This window comes from Etheostoma cragini, chromosome 19, assembly GCF_013103735.1.
Source record: "Etheostoma cragini isolate CJK2018 chromosome 19, CSU_Ecrag_1.0, whole genome shotgun sequence".
In the NCBI taxonomy this organism is placed as follows: domain Eukaryota; kingdom Metazoa; phylum Chordata; class Actinopteri; order Perciformes; family Percidae; genus Etheostoma; species Etheostoma cragini.
In genome coordinates, this window is record NC_048425.1 from 684,051 (window position 1) to 704,930 (window position 20,880).

The window sequence follows — 20,880 nt, forward strand, 5'->3', positions numbered from 1 at the left end:
TCAATCACAAATCATACATTTTCATTGTATTCACAGGATGTTCATGATATAACAATATTAACATAATTAGATGTATCGATAACGTAACAAAGTCACATGTAACCTATATGGTACATTTAGATTATTTGCCCATTGCCTGACTACTTTAACTGTATATTTGTACCTAACTAATAGAGCCATAACCCCCCCAAAAAAACTTGAAATTTAACCAGGATTTAGTTACTGACAAACAGCAAAATTGACAATACGAGTGTGAGGACTCGAGCCGCAGTGTTCTGAATCAGCTGCAAATGAATGATTTGTGAATGCAAATTTACTCCTTTAACAGCTCACATGAGCCATTTCAAGATTACAAATTGTGATTTTTTATTAACACATTGCTTCATACAATCCTCAAAATAAAATCTTTCTAAATGGGCGCCATTTGTTGTGGTTTGGTTTTTGAAGATGATCTGTTTTTTCCAATGTTTTGATCTTGACTGAGTGCCTGAATAGGTTTAAGATATAAGCAACACTTAAAGTTATGTTAGTTGCTATTTATATTTATCTATAGCCCTACTCACACAGCTCTAGTAATTTGACAGTTGTCTGATGTTAATTACATGTAAATGTGCCATGTCTGTAATTTGTCAATTAAAAACTCAACCGCAAAGTATCTTAATTGTCGAATAATTGGACTTGATTGGAACATTAAGACTGACTTTTCACTAATGATTTTTTTTTTCATTAGACTGAATTGCAAAGTGCAAATAAAACTTATTCTCAGACATCTGTTGTCACAGTGCAAAAAGATACACAAACATAATTTATTAGTAAGTAATAGACACGTCAACCCTTGACTGAGGTTGAAGTGTATTTTTGCCACAACTGTAGCTACAGTTAGGACTGCAGTTACTCATTTAACTAACAGAGTGGGGAAATGTGATGTTTAAATCAAACTTTGCCATGGTCACACTTACTCTAATTACAATAAGAGCTTTATTAGAACATGATCATTTGTATTCATGGTCTGTACACACAGTGACTTCCAGTCAGCATGACACTGAATTTGAATAACCTGTTTAAGTTTGCAGGTTATTTGAATCCTGTCAAACATGATGGACTGAAAGCAGAAATGATAAAAGTACTCCCTTCCCGTACTTAAGTAGAAGTAAAGATACTTGTGTTTAAAAATACTCTGGTAAAAGTAGAAGTGCTGATTTAACTTCTTTAATGAAGTAAAAGCAAGAAATTACAAACTTGGAAATGTACATAAAGTATAAAAGTAAAAGTAGTCTTGTAAATGACATGGTAAACACGCTCTTTGAATGCCTTTGACTACCATGGACGTGGTGAACATGCTCTTTATATGTTGTTGGCTACATCTTAAATGTATGTCTGCCAATAGGCATAAAACATCCGACATATGATTATTGAGACAGAGACTGGGACTCCCGGTTAATAAGATTCTGATTGAGCAGCAACATTTGAATTCAGTTGTGTTTCTGTGAGAATTCACAAATCCAGTTTCTCTTTTGTAATCTTCCCCTTAATATTTGAAGGAATCTACAGGTGTGTGTGGTCAAATATGGCTTTTGGAAATAAGACGTCAATTACTAAACAGACATTAATGAAGAAGTTCCCAAGCACATTGGCCAGGAGTCATTCTTGATTCCTCCTATCTCCACCATCTCTCTCACATAAGGCCGAGGATAATGGGCAATTTCTTGGTGCTTGTATGCCGAATCTCAGGGATCTCTGTTTTCTTCATTTTCAATCATGTCGCCGTCCATAATACTATTTAATATCGTTAGCTTCATCAAGCCACAATGATTTGCTGTGAATGAATGCAAAATGGAGAATCTGTCACGTCATCTCAGTGGTGCGTCAAGTGCAACGTACAGTATAGTCCCATCCAATTAGATTGAATATGGCATTGATGACCTGAACTACAATAACGGTAACTCCATTGAAATGATTGTAAACTTGTTAGTGAGGACTAGATGTATTTAAAGCTGATTCTGGTTTCAAACTTGGCCCCAGGGGTGTCTGTTAAAACAGGGATGGAGACATCTTCTCTTTAATGATGCAAAATGTAATCTATTTAACAGGTGAAGAACACAAACAGAATCACTAGCTAACAGGTGAAGAACACAAACAACAACATCACTAGCTAAGAGGTGAAGAACACAAACATCACTAGCTAACAGGTTAGGAACACAAACAGAATCACTTGTGAACTTACTTTAAATGTGCCAGAACTATAGACCAATAAAACAACAGGCTTAAATAAACTGAGTTATACAACTTACAGTTGTCAAGGACTCACACACAATATCAGCGGGTTATAAAGAATATAATCATAATATGAACAGTAAAGTAAAAATATCAGAAAAATCTACTTAAGTACAGTAATGAACTATTTGTACTTTGTAACTTCCCATCTCTGACTGAAAGTTAATGATAGGAAATGTCTTAACACCACAAGTGATTCAAATGATTATGTTTAGATCTAAACATGGCATTATTATGTAAGATTTTAACACTGAAAAACACACAAATCTAATCAAATCATTCCATTGCAATCTCTGTGCTCCTGAACTATCCTCCCTGTGGAAGAATGATGTGAAAAGAAAATTTGCCTACCACGATTGAGATTATTAAGTGACACTGAATCCATCATTTGTTTAACATGCAAAAATCCCACAGTCCTGGGTGCCATTATATAACTTTAGACAGAGAAGCATTAATATATCTTTGGATCAGAAAGAGTGATCAGCAGTCGGTGTGTTCAGATGTACAGAAGAAAGATCAGAAACAAGCACAGCTGACAAGGTGGGTTTCCTTTAATTACATTACAGTTTGCAGCTAAAATTTTATTGCTTTTCCTTGGATATAGCATTTAAAAATTGAACTTTCATCGACTCAAGTTAGGGACAACCAAGAGAGCAGTACATTAACTTCATGTCTTTTTTTTGTTTCTTTACTTTTGAAATTTTCCAAATAAAATATTAACTATACTGTTTGCCAATTACTTAAAGATAAATTTCAATTGTTAAAATAAATGTCATGTGCCTTTTTTAATAACTCTCATCTTAAGAAGGGACTTTTTAATGAGAAATAATTGTTTTTCTGTAGCATAATGAACATTTTATGGAAACCCATGTCTGCCAGGAAAGAACATGAAAGTGGTGAAAAGTATCAATGATAAAAACAAAAATACACTTGATGAATCCATTTTTAAGTCAAAACGAACTCCAAAATGGGACTGCAGTCAAAATGTTGACATAGTAAGCCTTATAGTGACTCAAAACAGTGACATGTTAAGTAAGGATCTAAATATTTCAATTAGGTGTTGCATTTTTTATTATTGGGATCAATTTCCCTACATTTTCTTGCTTAAAACTTTGTTATTATTACCCATTATTACAAATTAACTCCCACATATTTTTGTCTTAATCATAACACCTTTCTTGTTATATGTCATTTTCTGTCATAGCATAACAGTTCTAGGCTGTGACACTAAATCAATATATCTAATTAAAATAAGAAAACCTTTGATATTATATAAGTCAGTATGTTGTTATAACAAAACACGTTTATATCAACTTCCGGATATTCCATGTACTTCCATTTCAATACTCTCACTCAAACGAAAACAAGCAAATATTTTTGGGGATTTGGTTGCAGCAATACACTTTCATACTTTTAAAAATCCCAAAACATCTTCACACAGTAAAAAATCTGCAGTGTTAGAAAAACTATATCTACTGTTACTAGTGGCACAATGTGCAATGGCAGCAAAAACAATGTTGTAGTTTAGAATCAGTATAATCATCTTTGAAATGTTATTTTATTTCTGTCCCTCTTGTCTTCCTTTTTTTCTTAAAAGCAAATCCACACAATCCGATATGTCACTCAACTCCTCTTCCTTTCAATTTCACACCTGCCTAACCTCCAGAGGTGGATTTCTCATCGCCATAGCCTACAACGTCACCAAAATCATCCTCATCCTCCCTCTTTACATCCTCGTCCTCTACCTGGGATACCAACGATGGCGGCGGCAGCGCTCCTTTGCAACAACGAGCCACTCTGACATCTTCACCTACAACATGGCTGCCCTTGAGCTGATCTTTACATTTGGAAGCACAGCCTTCTTTTGTGGTGTTTACACTGGTCTCTCAGAGGTGGTGTGGGTAGGGAATTATCTGTATTCTATGGTTTTCCCTGGAGAGATTTGTTTTCACATGCTGACCTGTGTGGAGCGCTACCTGGCTGTTGTTCACCCCGTCACCTACATGGGGCTGAGACAGTCGGGTGGAGTCAAGATACGAAATATCAGCATTGGATGTGTTTGGTTGCTGTGCTTTGTATGGAGTGGTGCTTTAGGTGGCCTTGATCTTCCTTATATCTCAATGTTATGTGTGACAGTTGTTGCTTCAGTTGTCGTATCTTTCTGCAGCCTTTCAGTTCTCTGTGTTCTGATTCGTCCAGGGCCGGGGGAAGTGGGCGGGGACAGGGAGCGGGTTGATCAATCAAAGCAGAGGGCTCTCCACACCATCACTGCCATAATGGGAGTGTTGTGGTTGTGGTTTGCAGGGCTCCTTGTTGCTCTTGGTGTAAAATCCGCAAATCTGATAAACTACAGTGACAAGTGCAGGTCAATGCTTTCTGGATTCTGGTTCAGTCTGCCCAGCAGTTTGGTTTTACCTCTGCTGTCCCTACACAGAGCAGGAAAACTGCCTTGTTGCCATTAAAGCAATGATTTCTTCTACATTTGATAATAGAGATGTTATATCATGACCATACGGTAGTCCCAAACCATGTCTCCACATTATCCTGTTGTAATTGTAGCCCAAAATTAGTTGATTTGCAGCATCGTTTTCTCCTCAAAGAAGCTGTGATTTAAAGGTGTCACATTTTCTTTTTCTGAATTCATCAACCTGTGCACACAAATAAGATTTTTTTAAATTGAAATAATAATATATTCACATTGTTTTGACCAGTGACTTTAATTACTCACTCACAAATCATACATTTTCATTGTATTCACAGGATGTTCATGATAAAACAATATTAACATATAAATATTCATTTTATTTACATGTTTCAATAATGTAATGAAGTCATATGTAACCTATATGGTACATTTAGATTTTATGCCCCTTGCTTGACTACTTTAACTGTACATTTGTACCAAACTAAAAGAGCCAAAACCCCAAATAAGAAAATTGAAATTGTACCAGGATTACATTACTGACACATTTGAGAATACGAGTGTGAGATCTCGAGCAGCAGTGTTCTAAATCAGCTGCAAATGAGGAATTTGTAAATGCAAATTAACTCCTTTAACAGCTCAAATGAACCTATTTTAGATTACAATTTGTGGATTTCTATTAACACATTTAACTTTTTGCTCCTTGTAATGTGTGCTCAGCTATTTAGTAATTTTTAAGTTTAGATCAGTTTTTTTTAAAGCATCAACTGCCTGCTCTTTCATTCTCTGTATTTACCATTTGTCAATGCTGTTCCTTGTCATGTACTATTGCTTTATACAACCTCAAAATAAAATATTTCTAACTTGGTGCCATTTGTTGTTTGGTTTTTGAAGATAATCTGTTTTGCCAATGTTTGGATCTGACTGAGTGCCTTATGTTTAGAATCCGGACATAAGCAACATTTAAAGTTATGTTAGTTGGTAGTGATGCAGGGCTCAGCAGTAACGGCAACGGAATCATGATGACAAAGCTAAAAATATGCTAATGATATTTCCTGCATTAATATATTTATATCTATCTATAGCCGTATTTGCACAGCTCTAGTAATTTGACGGTAATCTGTGATGTTGACATGCAAATGTGTCATGTCTGTAATTAGTCAACTGAAAACTCAACCGCAAATTATCTTAATTGTTTAATGATTGGACTTGCTTGGAATATGGAGACTGTGACTTTTTACTGATTTTGTTTTACATTAGACTGCAATGCAAAGTCCAAATAAAACTTATTCTCAGAATGTGTAACTCTCATGAAATCCAAAATGACCCAATATTTGGCATGACATTTCAAAAAGTCTCACTTTTAGCATTCAATATGTTATCCATCTATTCATTGGGAATTAAATATAAGTTTATGAGATTTGTAAATTATGCCATTCCTCTTTTACTCACAATTTGTACAGTGTCCCAACTTTTTTTGGAATCGGATGTGTACTCTGGTAAAAGTAGAAGTACTCATTTAACTTCTTTACTCAAGTAAAAGTAACAAAGTACAGGCATGGAAATATACTTTAAGTATAAAAGTAAAAGTGGCCTTGTGAATGACAAATCTCCCGGGACCACACACTTAGCCGTTAGCTACCGTGGACATGGTAAACACGCTCTTTATATGCTGTTGACTACCGTGGACATGGTAAACAAGCTGTTTATATGCCGTTGGCTCCCGTGGACATGGTGAACACGCTCTTTATATGCTGTTGGCTACCATGGTTGTAGTGAACATGCTCTTTATATGCCGTTGGCTACCGTGGTTGTAGTGAACATGCTCTTTAAATGCCGTTGGCTACCGTGGGCATGGAGAACACGCTCTTCATATGCCGTTGGCTACGGTGGACATGGAGAACACGCTCTTATTTGCCGTTGGCTACGGTGGACATGGAGAACACGCTCTATATATGCTGTTGGCTACCGTGGACATGGTGAACATACAACAGAGCTGTATTTCCTCTCTCCGTAGCCTACAACATCCCTAAGAACATCCTCATCCTCCCTCTATCCACCCTCGTCCTCTACCTGGGTCACCAACGATGGCCGGAGCACGCCTTTGCAACATTGAGCCACTCTGACACCTTTACCAACAACATGGCTGCCCTTTGCATTTGGACGTCTTCTTTTGTGGTGTATTCACTAGTGTCTCAGAGTTGGTGGGGGTAGGGTTTTATTTGCATACTATGGTTTTCCTTGGAGAGATTTGTTTTCACATCCTGACCTGTGTGGAGCGCTACCTGGCTGTTGTTCACCCCGTCACCTACATGGGGCTGAGACAGTCGGGTGGAGTCAAGATACGAAATATCAGCGTTGTATGGGCTTGGTTGCTGTGCTTTGGATGGACTTTTGTAGAAGGTGGATATGGTATTACCTATATCTCAATTTTATGTTTGACAGTCTTTGCTTTAGTTGTGGTATTTTTGCTTTGGTTTTTAAAGAGAATCTGTTTTGCCAATGTTTGGATGTTGACCGAGTGCCTTCTGAATTTGTTTAAGATCCTGACATAAGCAATACTTAAAGTTATGTTAGTGATGCAGGGCTCGGCAGTAACGACAACGGAATCATGAAGTCAAAGCTAAAAATATGCTAATGTTATTTCCTGTTTTTATATATTTATATATATCTATAGCCTATTCACACAGGTCTAGTAATTTGACGTTTGTGATGTTGACATGCAAATGTGCCATGTCTGAAATTTTTCAACTAAAACCTTAACCGCAAATTATTTAAATTGTTGACTGATTGGACTAGCTTGGAACATGGACTTTTCTTTAACGTTAGACTGCATTGCAAAGGGCAAATACAACTTATTCTCAGACTGCTGTTGTTGCAGAGAAATTGGCTAAAAAATCTCCCAATCAGCACACAAGAAGATATACAAACATGATTTATTAGCAAGTAATTAACGCCTGAACCATTGACTAATTGCAGTGTATTTTGGCTAAGGATGCATTGACACATTTAACTAATAGTGATGGTTAAATCACACATGGCCGTGGTCAGACTTGCTCTAATTACAATAAGAGCTTTATTAGAACATGATAATTTGTATTCATGGTCATAACAAAGTATCTGACAAAACATTTCCACCAAACTGCTGCCTGTCCACACGATGATCTCCAGTCAGCCTGACACTGAATTTGAATAAACACCTGTCTCAGTTAGCAGGTTATTTGAATCCTGTCGAACATGATGGACTGAAAGTTAGTGATAGGAAATATCTTAACACCACGAGTGATTCAAAAGATTGTTTAGATCTAAACATGGCATTATGACAGATTTTAACACGGAAAAACACAAATCTAATCAAATTATTCCATTTCAAACTGTGCACCTGAAATATCCTCCCTGTGGAAGAATAATGTGAAAAGAAAATTTGCCTCCCATGATTGATAGTATAAAATGACATCATGCAAAAATCCCACAGTCCTGGGTGCCATTAATTTACTCAGACAGAGAAGCATGAATCTGTCTATGGATCAGAACGAGTGAATGGCAGTTGGTGAGTTTGGAGAAAGATCAGAAACAAGGTGGGTGTCCTTAAGTTTTCCCTTGATATTTTTATTGCTTTTCCTTGGATATAACATTTACATTTTAAACTGTTATCAACACAAATTAGGATCAAACAAGACAGCAGTACATTAACGTCACGTCCATTTTTTGTTGAAATTAATTTTACTTTTGAAGTTAACCAACGAAATATACACAATACTGTTTGTCAGTTTCTGAAAATTAATTTCAATTGTTAAAATAAATGTTAAATGCCATTTTTTTTATAACTTTCATCTTGAGAAGGGACTTTGTTTAATAAGATAGTTTCTTTAACAGTGTTTTGTAATTGTTTTTCTGTAACATGAGGAATCTTTTATGGAAGCCCTTGTCTGCTAGGAAAAGCAGGGTAAAAAAAAGGGTTACCAAGGATTAAAGCAAAAATACACTTGATACATGATTTTGACTTTTTAAGTCAACATGATGCCCAAAATGGAACTGGAAAACACACAAATCAAATCAAATTGTTTCATTTCAAACTCTGTGCTCTGTGAAAGAATAATGTGAATAGAAAATTTGCCTACCACGATTGAGATTATTATGTGACACTGAATCCATCATTTGTTTAACATGCAAAAATCCCACAGTCCTGGGTGCCATTAATTTACTTTAGACAGAGAAGCATTAATATATCTTTGGATCAGAACGAGTGATCAGCAGTCGGTGAGTTCGTATGTGCAGGAGAAAGATCAGACACAAGCACAGCTGCCAAGGTGGGTGTCCTTTAATCTTCGTGTTGTCTTCCCGTCAAAACTGAAAAGAGTTTTCAGTTAATATTGAACTGCTTTTCCTTGGAAATACCATTTAAAATTGTAAGTGTCATCGACTCAAATTGGGGACAAACAAGAGGGCAGTACATTAACTTTGTGTCCTTTTTTGTTTCCTTTCTTTTGAAGTTAACTGAATAAAGTATTAACAACACAGTTTTTTGAAAAATAAAATTCAAATGTTAAAATAAATGTCAAGTGACATTTTTAGTAACTCATCTTAAGGAAATATGTTTAATGACAAGTTTTTGTTTTTCTTTAACATAATGAACATTTTATGGAAGCCCATGTCTGCCAGGAAAGAACATGAAAGTGGTGAAAAGTTATCAATGATAAAAGCAAAAATACACTTACTGAATCCAATTTTAAGTTACAATAATGTCCAAAATGAGACTGAAGTCAAAATGATGAAATTGTAAGCCACATAGTGACTCAAAACAGTGACATCTTCAGTAAGGATACCATTATTTTGATTAACTGTTGCAATTTTTATTATTGGGATCGATTTCCCTAAATTTTCTTTCTTGAAAATGTGTTATTATTTCCCATTATTACAAATCAAAACAGCTTTCTTCTTCTTCATTTTCTGTCATAGAACAACACTTCTTGGCAGTGACACAAAATCAAAGTAACTAATTAAAACAAGAAAACATGTCTTGCTATTATATAAGTCAGTATGTCGTTATAACAAAACACTTAAATCAACTTCCATATATTTTATTTACTTCCGTTTTAATTTTCTCACTTAAAGAAAAACAAGAATATATTTTAGGGGATTTGGGGGAAGCAATACACTTTCATACTTTTCAAAAGCCGAAAATATCTGCATGATATAACTAATCCACAATGTTTTAACAAATATATCTATTGTTATTGTGGCCAAAATGTGCAATGGCTAAAAAAACAATGTGTTGTATGTTTTAATAACTTTAATTACTGTGCTTTTTGTGTTCCTTTTTTCCATGAAAAGCAAATCCACACAGAGCAATATGACAGTCAACTCCTCTTCCTCCTCTTCCTCCTCATCCTACTGCATGAACTATAGAGCTGCGTTTCTCCTCTCTACAACCTACCACATCACTAGAAGCACTCTTATCCTCCCTCTCCACACCTTCGTCCTCTACCTGGGATACCAACGATGGCGGCGGCAGCGCTCCTTTGCAACAACGAGCCACTCTGACATCTTCACCTACAACATGGCTGCCGTTGAGCTGATCTGTGCATTTGGAAACATAATCTTCTTTTGTGGTGTTTACACTGGTCACTTAGAGTTGGTGTGGGTAGGGTATCTTTTGTATACTATGGTTTTCCATGGAGAGATTTCTTTTCACATCCTGACCTGTGTGGAGCGCTACCTGGCTGTTGTTCACCCCGTCACCTACATGGGGCTGAGACAGTCGGGTGGAGTCAAGATACGAAATATCAACATTGTATGTGTTTGGTTGCTGTGCTTTGGATTGACTGGTGTATCTGGTGCCTATGAATTTATCTATATCTCAATTTTCTGTGGACTGGTCTTCGGTTCAGTCGTCGTATCATTCTGCAGCTTTTCAGTTCTCCGTGTTCTGATTCGTCCAGGGCCGGGGGAAGTGGGCGGGGACAGAGAGCGGGTTGACCAATCAAAGCAGAGGGCTTTCCACACCATCACTGCCATAATGGGAGTGTTGTGGTTGTGGTTTGTAGGGTTCCTTGTTGGTCTTGCTCTGAAATCCTCCAAGCTGCTAAACTATGATGACGGGTGTGTGGCACTGCTTTCTGGATTGTTGTTCAGTCTGCCCAGCAGTTTGGTTTTACCTCTGCTGTTCTTACACAGAGCAGGAAAACTGCCTTGTTGCCATTAAAGCTATAACTTCATTTACATTTGATCATAGAGCAAGTTATATTATGTCCATACGGTAGTCAAGTTTTACTACAATTTAACTTAGGACTATAAATAAAAACTTATTATAGGAAGTTGTATCACATAAGGATTTGATATAATAAAAACAAAAACAAAACAAAACAAAAAATGGGAATAGAGCAAATTATATCATGTCCGTACAGTAGTCCCATCCGGATCTTCACGTTATCCTGTCAAACTTGTGGCCGAAAATTAATTGATTTTTAGCAGCTTTCTCTTTTCACAGCAGCTGTGATTTAAAGGGGTGTCATTTTCTATTTCATAATTCACCAACATTAGCAGACAACTTTGTATATTTGTCATTTGAAACGATAACACATATTGTTTCAACCATTGACTTGAATTACTTGAACATGAGCTCTCGAGCAGCAGCGTTCTTCATCAACTGTAGCTGTCTGATTTTTTAGGGAAGACCTGTAAAGACCCCGTTACAGAAGTCAAGTCTACTGAAGATGAAAGCATGGACAAGTTTTTCCAAATTCTGTTGACACATGAGTCTTTTAACCCTTGATATATTCTTCAGGTGATAATATGCTGACTTTGTAATTGTCTTAACTTGGTTGTTAAAATTCCGGTCAAAATCCATTACTACACCAAGATTTCTGGCTTTGTCTGTTGTTTTTAACGTTGTGTGAAGTTAAGCGCAGACTTCTAATTGTTCCTCTTTTGCTCCAAAAACAACGACCTCAGTTTTTCCTTCATTTGATTCAAGAAAGTTCTGGCACATCCAGTCGTTAATTTGTTCAATGCACCTAGTTTTTGTATTGGACTATAGTCCCCTGGCGATAAGGTTATGTAAATGTGTGTGTCATCCGCGTAACTATTGTAACTTATTTTGTTGTTTTTAATCTCGATTTGAAAGCACAATGATTAAGTTATTGACAAACAGGTAATTTGAGAATAAGAGTCATTAATTTCAGAGCACAAATGAGCAATTTGTGGCTACGAATGAACTCCTCAAGAGCCCAAATAAACAAAATTCAAGATTACTAATTGTGAATTTCTATTAACACATTTAACTGTTTATTACTTGTATTATGTGCTGAGCGTTTTAGTTGTTTTTTAAAGTGTCAACTGGCTGCTCTTTAATTCTCTATATTAACAATTTCTCAATGCTGTTCATTGGTGTGGACTGTTGCTTTACACAATCCTCAAAATAAAATATTTCTAAATGGGCGCCATTTGTTGTGGTTTGGTTTTTGAAGATAATCTATTTTGCCAATGTTTGGATCTTGACCGAGCGCCTTCTAAATATGTATAAGATCCTGCTATAAGCAACACTTAAAGTTATGTTAGTTGCCAGTAATGCATTGCAACTCCACCGCAAATTATCTTAATTGTTTATTGGTACAAGTCACGTGGAACAACTGTAGGTACAGTTAGGACTGCAGTGACTCATTTAACTAACAGAGTGGGTAAACGTGATGGTTGAATCACACATGGCCGTGGTCACACTTACTCTAATTACAATAAGAGCTTTATTAGAACATGATCATTTGTATTCTTGGTCATTATAAAGTACCCGACAAAACATTTCCACCAAACTGCTGTCTGCACACATAGTGACTTCCAGTCAGCATGACACTGAATTTGAATAAACACCTGTCTAAGTTTACAGGTTATTTGAATCCTGTCAAACGTAAAGGACTGAAAGTTAACAATAGGAAATATCTGAACACCACAAGTGATTCAAATGATTGTTTGGATCTAAACATGGCATTTTGACAGATTTTAACACTGAAAAACACAAATCAAATCAAATGATTCCATTTAAACTTTGTGCCCCTTAACTATCCTCCCTGTGCAAGAATAATGTGAAAAGAAAATTTGCCTGCCATGATTGATAGTATAAAATGACATCATGCAAAAATCCCACACACCTGGGTGCCAATAATTTCCTCAGACACAGAAGCATTAATATATCTTTGGATCAGAACGAGGGATAAGCAGTCAGAGAGTTTGGATGCGCAGGAGAAAGATCAGAAACAAGCACAGCTGACAAGGTGGGTGTCCTTTAACCTTCGTGTTGTCTTCCCGTCTCAATTGAAAATCAACACTTTTGTTGACGCTTTTTATCAATGTTTTTAACTTTTCTTTATGTTTTTGTCCATTTTTCATCTCCTGTCACATTTTTTGACGTTTTCAACACTTCGTAACACTGACTTATTAACTTTACTTTCACAGTTATTTTTGGAACTTATAAACCTAATTTTCAGGAAATTGTACCTAATGTTTAAGTTAGAAAAGCAGAAATTAGCAATTATTGAGACTAAAATTAAAGGAATGGATGTTGATGATAATCACAGACTGGAATATGTCAACTTTTACTCAATACTATTTCAAAAACACTTCCATTTGTTTTACAATGCTATAAAATTGAATAAGACACCCCAAAATTAATGAAAGTAGAGATTGGATTTATCTATACATTGATGTAGGTAAATGGGTTCATTTTACCCGAGGACAACATGAGGGTTAATTACATTACAGCTGTCAGTTTATATTTTATTGCTTTTTCTTGGGTTACTTGGGAACTTTCATCAACTCAAATTAGGATCAACCAAGACAGCTCTACATAAACTTCATGTCCTTTTTTGTTGAAACTAACTTTACTTAATTTTGAAGTTAACCGAACAAAATATACACAAAACTGTCAGTTTCTGTAAAAGAATTTCATATTGTTAAAATAAATGTTAAATGCCATTTTTTAACAACTTTCCTATTGAGAAGGGACTTTGTTTAAAAAGATAGTTCCATAAACAATGTTTTGTAACTGTTTTTCTGTAACATGATGAACTTTTATGGAGGTCATGTCTGCCATGAAAGACCAGTGAAAATCTACTAATGATGAAAGTAAAAATACACTTGGTGAATAACATTTTTACTGTTTAAGTCAAAATGAAGTCCAAAATGAGACTGAGGTCAAAATGATGACATAGTAAACCAAATAGTGACTCAAAACACTGACATAATAAATAAGGATCTCACTATCTTTACTAGAAAATGCATTTCCTGCAAAAAATGCGTGGGAATGCTGAATAGCTGAATAGCTAAAGCTAACCTGGTTGAACAACTTAAATCAGTAAAAGTTGTAGAAAAACTTGAACTGCTAAAGCTAAACTGGAGAAATAGCTTAAATCAATAAGAAGATGTTGAAGTAGTGAGAAGAGTGGAAAATGCTGAATAGCTGAATTGCTAAAGCTAACCTGGTTGAATACCTTAAATCAGTAAGAAGAAGCTTAAGTTGTAAAAACATAGTTAAAAAAGTAGGAATGGCTTCAATTAAGTTTAATAACACCACTAATGTAAAAAAGGTGCAAAAATTGAAATGCCGAAGCTAAACTGGAGATATAGTTTGAATCAGTAAGAAGATGTTGAATTAGTGAGAATATTTGAAAAAGTAGGAATGGTTTTAATTAGGTTGAATTACACCACTTACACCATAAAGAGCTAGAGCTAGATTTTAAAAGTAAAAAAAAAAATCATGATGGGGTTAAATGTCTTTGTCAGGATTGATGTACTACACAGCGGGGATCAAACCCCATTCCATAGCCACTGGGCCATCATAGGGACTATGGAAACTGTCTACATAGGGAAGACATTGGTTGAGTTACCACTGTGGGAATCAAACCCGAGTCTCCCACACAAAGGGCAATTGTCATAACCACTGCACCACCACCAAAGGACGTGTTCAACAAGCTTACATAGTAATATATAATGAGACAGATATGGAGGCAGACAGACATATGTTGGAGTTAACTTTAAAATGTTCACAAACTATTCAGCTATCCGGCTTGTGCTTTTCAGATTGATCTTTTTTACAGTTTATGTGACAAAGCAGTTTTAGTATAGTGTACATTTTAGGATTTTTCTGCATTTATAACGAGTGTGTATTGCGTGAAGTAGAGGGTGGAGTGACGTCACTAAAGTGTAGTACTGCTGTGGGAATTATTTTGATCTGTAATCAGTTAACTACCGCAGCTGCTGTACTTGTCAGAGGTGGGAAACCGCAGCTCCTCAGACACCTGAACCAGCCCTCAAACAAATGGTTAGACTGGCAAAATGAAAAGTTATTTCAGTAAAATATCATCATGAGCACCAGAAGACCTTTGTGAACATATTGATATAAAATTAATGTGGATAAACTTAGAAATGTGGGCGTATCAGCGATTTAAAAAAGTGCTTTGCTCTGTGTTTTGCTCATAAATGTGGACGATGTTTAACATGGCAGTGAATGGAGAAAGATCCTGAACTCTTTTCATTTGAAAGCTCGCTTAGCGAAAAGTATAATTTATATCGCATAAATGAGGAAGTTGGCTGAAACTAGACAAGAATACCTACGTTTTGATGTATAAATTGTCCATGACAAATTAGAACTGTTGGCGTGGGAGCAAGTTATAGAGAATGGAGTAAGATAATTTTTTCAAAGCGCTTCACTTCACTTGACTTTAATGTTAAAAAAAATTGTTTAAAAGCTTAATATTTGAAGAAGTTTTAATAGTAGAAAAATAGTAAAAGAAGTCCCGTCATCTGCTTAAAAAGCTGAAGATTGTAAAAGTTGAACGGTATAAATAGGTAAAAGTATGCAGAAGTTAGAGAGAGCCAAAAAACGTATGGAATAAGAATAATAAAGAACCGAATAACAATAGTTGGAATTCTATTGGGATTGATTTCCCTAAAGTTCTGTGCATGAAAGTTTGGTATTATTTTCCATTATTACAAGTTATTTTCCCCATTATTTTCTCTTTATCACAACACCTTTCCTGTTATATGTAATTTGTTGTTATACCATAACACTTGTGCACAACACTTATTTCTGTATCTCTTGTTTTCCTTTTTTCATAAAGGCAAATCCACACAAGCCGATATGTCAGTCAACTCCTCTTCTTCCCAGTTTTACACCTGCCTTAAGTCCAGAGCTTCATTCCCCATCTCCATAACCTACAACATCACTAAGAACATCCTCATCATCGCTCTCTACACCTTCGTCCTCTACCTGGGATACCAACGATGGCGGCGGCAGCGCTCCTTTGCAACAACGAGCCACTCTGACATCTTCACCTACAACATGGCTGCCGTTGGGCTGATCTTTACATTTGGAAGCACAGCCGTCTATTGTGGTGTATTCACTAGTGTCTGGAAAATGGAGAGGGTAGGGTATTATCTGTATTCTATGGTTTTCCCCGGAGAGATTTGTTTCCACATCCTGACCTGTGTGGAGCGCTACCTGGCTGTTGTTCACCCCGTCACCTACATGGGGCTGAGACAGTCGGGTGGAGTCAAGATACGAAACATCAGCATTGGATGTGCTTGGTTGCTGTGCTTTGGATTGGGTGGTGTGCATTTTGGCAATGATCGGCATGTCTCACTTTTCTGTGCACTGGTCTTTGCTTCAGTTGTCGTATCTTTTTGCAGCTTTTCAGTTCTCCGTGTTCTGATTCGTCCAGGGCCGGGGGAAGTGGGCGGGGACAGGGAGCGGGTTGATCAATCAAAGCAGAGGGCTTTCCACACCATCACTGCCATAATGGGAGTGTTGTGGTTATGGTTTGCAGGGCTCCTCGTTGCTCTTGCTCTGAAATACTCAAATCTGCTAAACTACGATGACAGATGTGTAGCAGCGGTTTCTGGAATGTGGTTCAGTCTGCCCAGCAGTTTGGTTTTACCTCTGCTGTTCCTTCACAGAGCAGGAAAACTACCTTGTTGCCATTAAAGCAATGACTTCTTATACATTTGATGTGCGCAAGTTTCTTTATAATTGAAATATGACAATAAATACAAACTTATAGCAAGCTGTAGCAGAGAAGGATTTGGTATAATAGATTAAAAAATGGAAATAGAGCAAATTATATCATGTCCGTACAGTAGTCCCATCCGGATCTCCACGTTATCCTGTTATAATTGTGGCCATAAATTAATTGATTTCCAGAAGCTTTCTTTTCTCACAGCAGCTGGGATTTAAAGGGGTCACATTTTATTTTTCTTAATTCACCAACTTGTACAGACAATATAGTACTTTAGTCATTTGAAACAATATTGCATTCATATTTTTTCAACCACTAACTTCAATGTCTCACTCACAGATCATTTTTATTACATTTACAGGATGTTCATGAGCAATACATTTTTAACATACAAATATTTAGTGTACTTACCTTTATCAATAATGTAATGAAATCATATTTAACCTACACACACACACGTAGATCATTTGTCCATTGCATGGCAACTTCAACCATATATTTATAACTAATAGCAGCCAAAGTGTCTAGAATTGCTAAATATGCTAGAAAGAGTATTGAAAGCACAATGATTAAGAGACTGACAAACAGCTAATTTGAGAACACGATTCACTTATCTCAGAGCCCAAATGAGCAATTTGTGAATACGAATGAACTCCTCTATGAGCCCAAATGAACCTATACAAGATTACAAATTGGGAATTTCTATTAACACATTGAACTGTTTGTTCCTTATCATGTGCTGATCTTTTAAGTAATTTTTAAATTTAGATCAGTTTCTTGAAGTATCAACTGTCTGCTCTCTCATTCTCTGTATTTCCCTTTTGTCAATGCTGTTCTTTGTCGAGGACTATTGCTTTATACAAACCTCAAAATAAAAATATTTCTAAATTGACATGATGACTCACTAACAGACCATACATCTAAAATATTTCTAAATTTGCACCTTTTGTTGTGTTTTTTTTTTTTTTTTCATAATTTGTTTTGCCAATGGGATTTTGATTAAGGGTCTTCTGAATATGTTTAAGATCCTGACATAAGTAACACATAAAGTTATGTTAGTTGCTAGTGATGCAGGGCTCGGCAGTAACGGCAACGGTATCATGAAGTCAAGCTGAAAATATGCTAATGTTATTACCTGTTTTTACATACTTATATGTATATATAGCCCTATATGCACAACTCTAGTAATGAGATGGTCATCTGTGATGTTGACATACAAATGTGCCATGTCTGTAATTTGTCAATTAAAAACTCCACCGCAAATTAACTTAATCGTTGAATGATTGGATTTGCTTGGAACATGGAGACTGGGACTTTTCACTAATGATTTTTTATTTATTTATTTTTTTTACATTAGACCATATTGCAAAGTGCAAATAAAACTTATTCTCAGACATCTTTTGTGGTAGTGCAAAAAAATATACAAACTAATAATTTATTAGTATACGTATAATAGACAGTGTCTTCATTTTTTTTATAAAGGCAAATCCAAACAAGCCGATATGTCAGTCAACTCTTCTTCCTCCCAGTTTTTCACCTGCCTAACCTCCAGAGCTGGATATCCCATCTCCATAACCTACAACATCACTAAGAACATCCTCGTCCTCCCTCTCTACACCTTCGTCCTCTACCTGGGATACCAACGATGGCGGCGGCAGCGCTCCTTTGCAACAACGAGCCACTCTGACATCTTCACCTACAACATGGCTGCCGTTGAGCTGATCTTTACATTTGGAAGCACAGCATTCTTTTGTGGTTTATTCACTAATGTCTCAGAATTGGTGAGGGTAGGGTATTATGTGTATACTATGGTTTTTCCTGGAGAGATTTCTTTTCACATCCTGACCTGTGTGGAGCGCTACCTGGCTGTTGTTCACCCCGTCACCTACATGGGGCTGAGACAGTCGGGTGGAGTCAAGATACGAAATATCAGCATTGGATGTGCTTGGTTGCTGTGCTTTGGATGGAGTGGAGTACATGTTGGCGTTGATCAAAATGTTTCAATTTTCTGTACACTGGTCTTCGCTTCAGTTATGGTCTCTTTCTGCAGCTTTTCAGTTCTTCGTGTTCTGATTCGTCCAGGACTGGGGGAAGTGGGCGGGGACAGGGAGCGGGTTGATCAATCAAAGCAGAGGGCTTTCCACACCATCACTGCCATAATGGGAGTGTTGTGGTTGTGGTTTGCAGGGTTCCTCGTTGCTCTTGCTCTGAAATACTCAAATCTGCTAAACTATGATGACAGGTGTGTGGCAGCGGTTTCTGGATTCTGGTTCAGTCTGCCCAGCAGTTTGGTTTTACCTCTGCTGTTCCTACACAGAGCAGGAAAATGCCTTGTTGCCATTAGAGCAATGACTTCTTTTACATTTGATATGCCAAGTTTAATTATAATTAAACTTCGGACAATAACAACTTATTATAGGAAACTGTAGCACAAAACGATTTGATATAATTCAATAAAAAATGGAAGTAGAGCATATTATATCATGTCCATGCAGTAGTCCCATCCGGATCTCCACGTTATCCTGTTGTAATGTGGCCCAACATTAATTGATTTTCAAAAGCTTTCTTTTATCACAGCAGCTGGGATTTAAAGGGGTCACATTTAGTTTTTCTTAATTCACCAACTTGTAAAGACAAATTAGTATTTTATTAATTTGAAATAATAATTCCTTTATATTGTTTCAACTACTGACTTTAGGGACTCACTCACAGATCTTAAAACATATTTTTTTCTTATAGTCACAGGATGTTCATGATAAAACAATATTTAACATACAAGCATTAATATGCTTACCTTTATCTATAATGTAATGTAATCATGTGTAACTTTTGTGGCACAATTAGATCTTTTGCCCATTGTATGGCAACTTCAACTGTATATTTGTAGCCAATTAATAGCAGACAAAGTATCTAGAATTGCTAAATATGCTAGAAAGACTATTGAAAGCACAATGATTAAGTTATTGACAAACAGCTTATTTGAGAACACGAGTCATTTATTTCAGAGCCCAAATGAGCAACTTATGAATATGAATGAACTCCTCTAAGAGCCCAAATGAACCGATTCAAGATTACAAATTGTGAATTTCTACTAACACATTTAACTGTTTGTTCCTTGTAACATGTAGTGATGTTTTTGGTTATTCTTAAATTGACATCAATGTCAACTGCCACTCTTTTATTCTGTGTATTTACCATTTGTCAATGCTGTTCATCGGCGTGGACTATTGCTTTATACAATCTTCAAAATAAAATATTTTTAAACCATTTGTTGTTTTTTGTTTTTTGAAGACATTCCGTTTTTGCCAATGTTTGGATTTTGACCGAGTGCCTTCTGAATACATTTAAGATCCTGATATAAGCAACACTTAAAGTTGTGTTAGTTGGTAGTGATGCAGGGCTCGGCAGGAGCAGTTTCCCTGGCAACCTGATTGAGTCAATTGGCAACCGTTTTTCAGCCTCTGGTCGTCTTCATTGGCACCCTCCTGTTCAATGTGTTTTTTAACTGTTTTTTAAAATGTAAAAACAGATTTTAAAAAACTGTGACGTACTGTTTACGTATAGAACTGTAAAATATTATTTCAAAGGAAGTCAATATTTCACTTGGTTGTATCTGTATATTTACAAATACAAATAGTGCACAACACATTTTAGATGTTGTGTGACTGCTTTCCACACACGCGTGTGAGGCATGAAAAGATTCTGCTGAGAAAATGTACTTGTTTTATTTGTGCAAGAGAAACCTCAGATTGGACATATTATCTTCTGCAGACATAACAAATTGGCAAAAACACATGCAAAAAATGTACAGGGACAACATGTGCAAAGTCTAGCGAAATCAAACACAAAAAAATCATTGTCTAATACTTCTTTTCCCTAGCAAGAGAAGACCTTTATTGGAAAACATGCCTAATCTTAGAAGAGTTAATCATGACATGATACAAGTTGGAGCAGTTTCTACATCATTTCTACATCTGTCTGTTTCTCATGCTTAAAAATTTTCTATTTGTCATTTATTTTCAGAGATGACAAAAGTACTCACTTCCCTTACTTGAGTTTTTGTACTCAAGTCAAAGTAACAAAGTACAGGCTTGGAAATGCCCTTAAAGTGTAAAAGTAGCCTTGTGAATGAAAAAGCTACCTGGACCACACATGGACTAGAGAGCATGCTGAGAAACT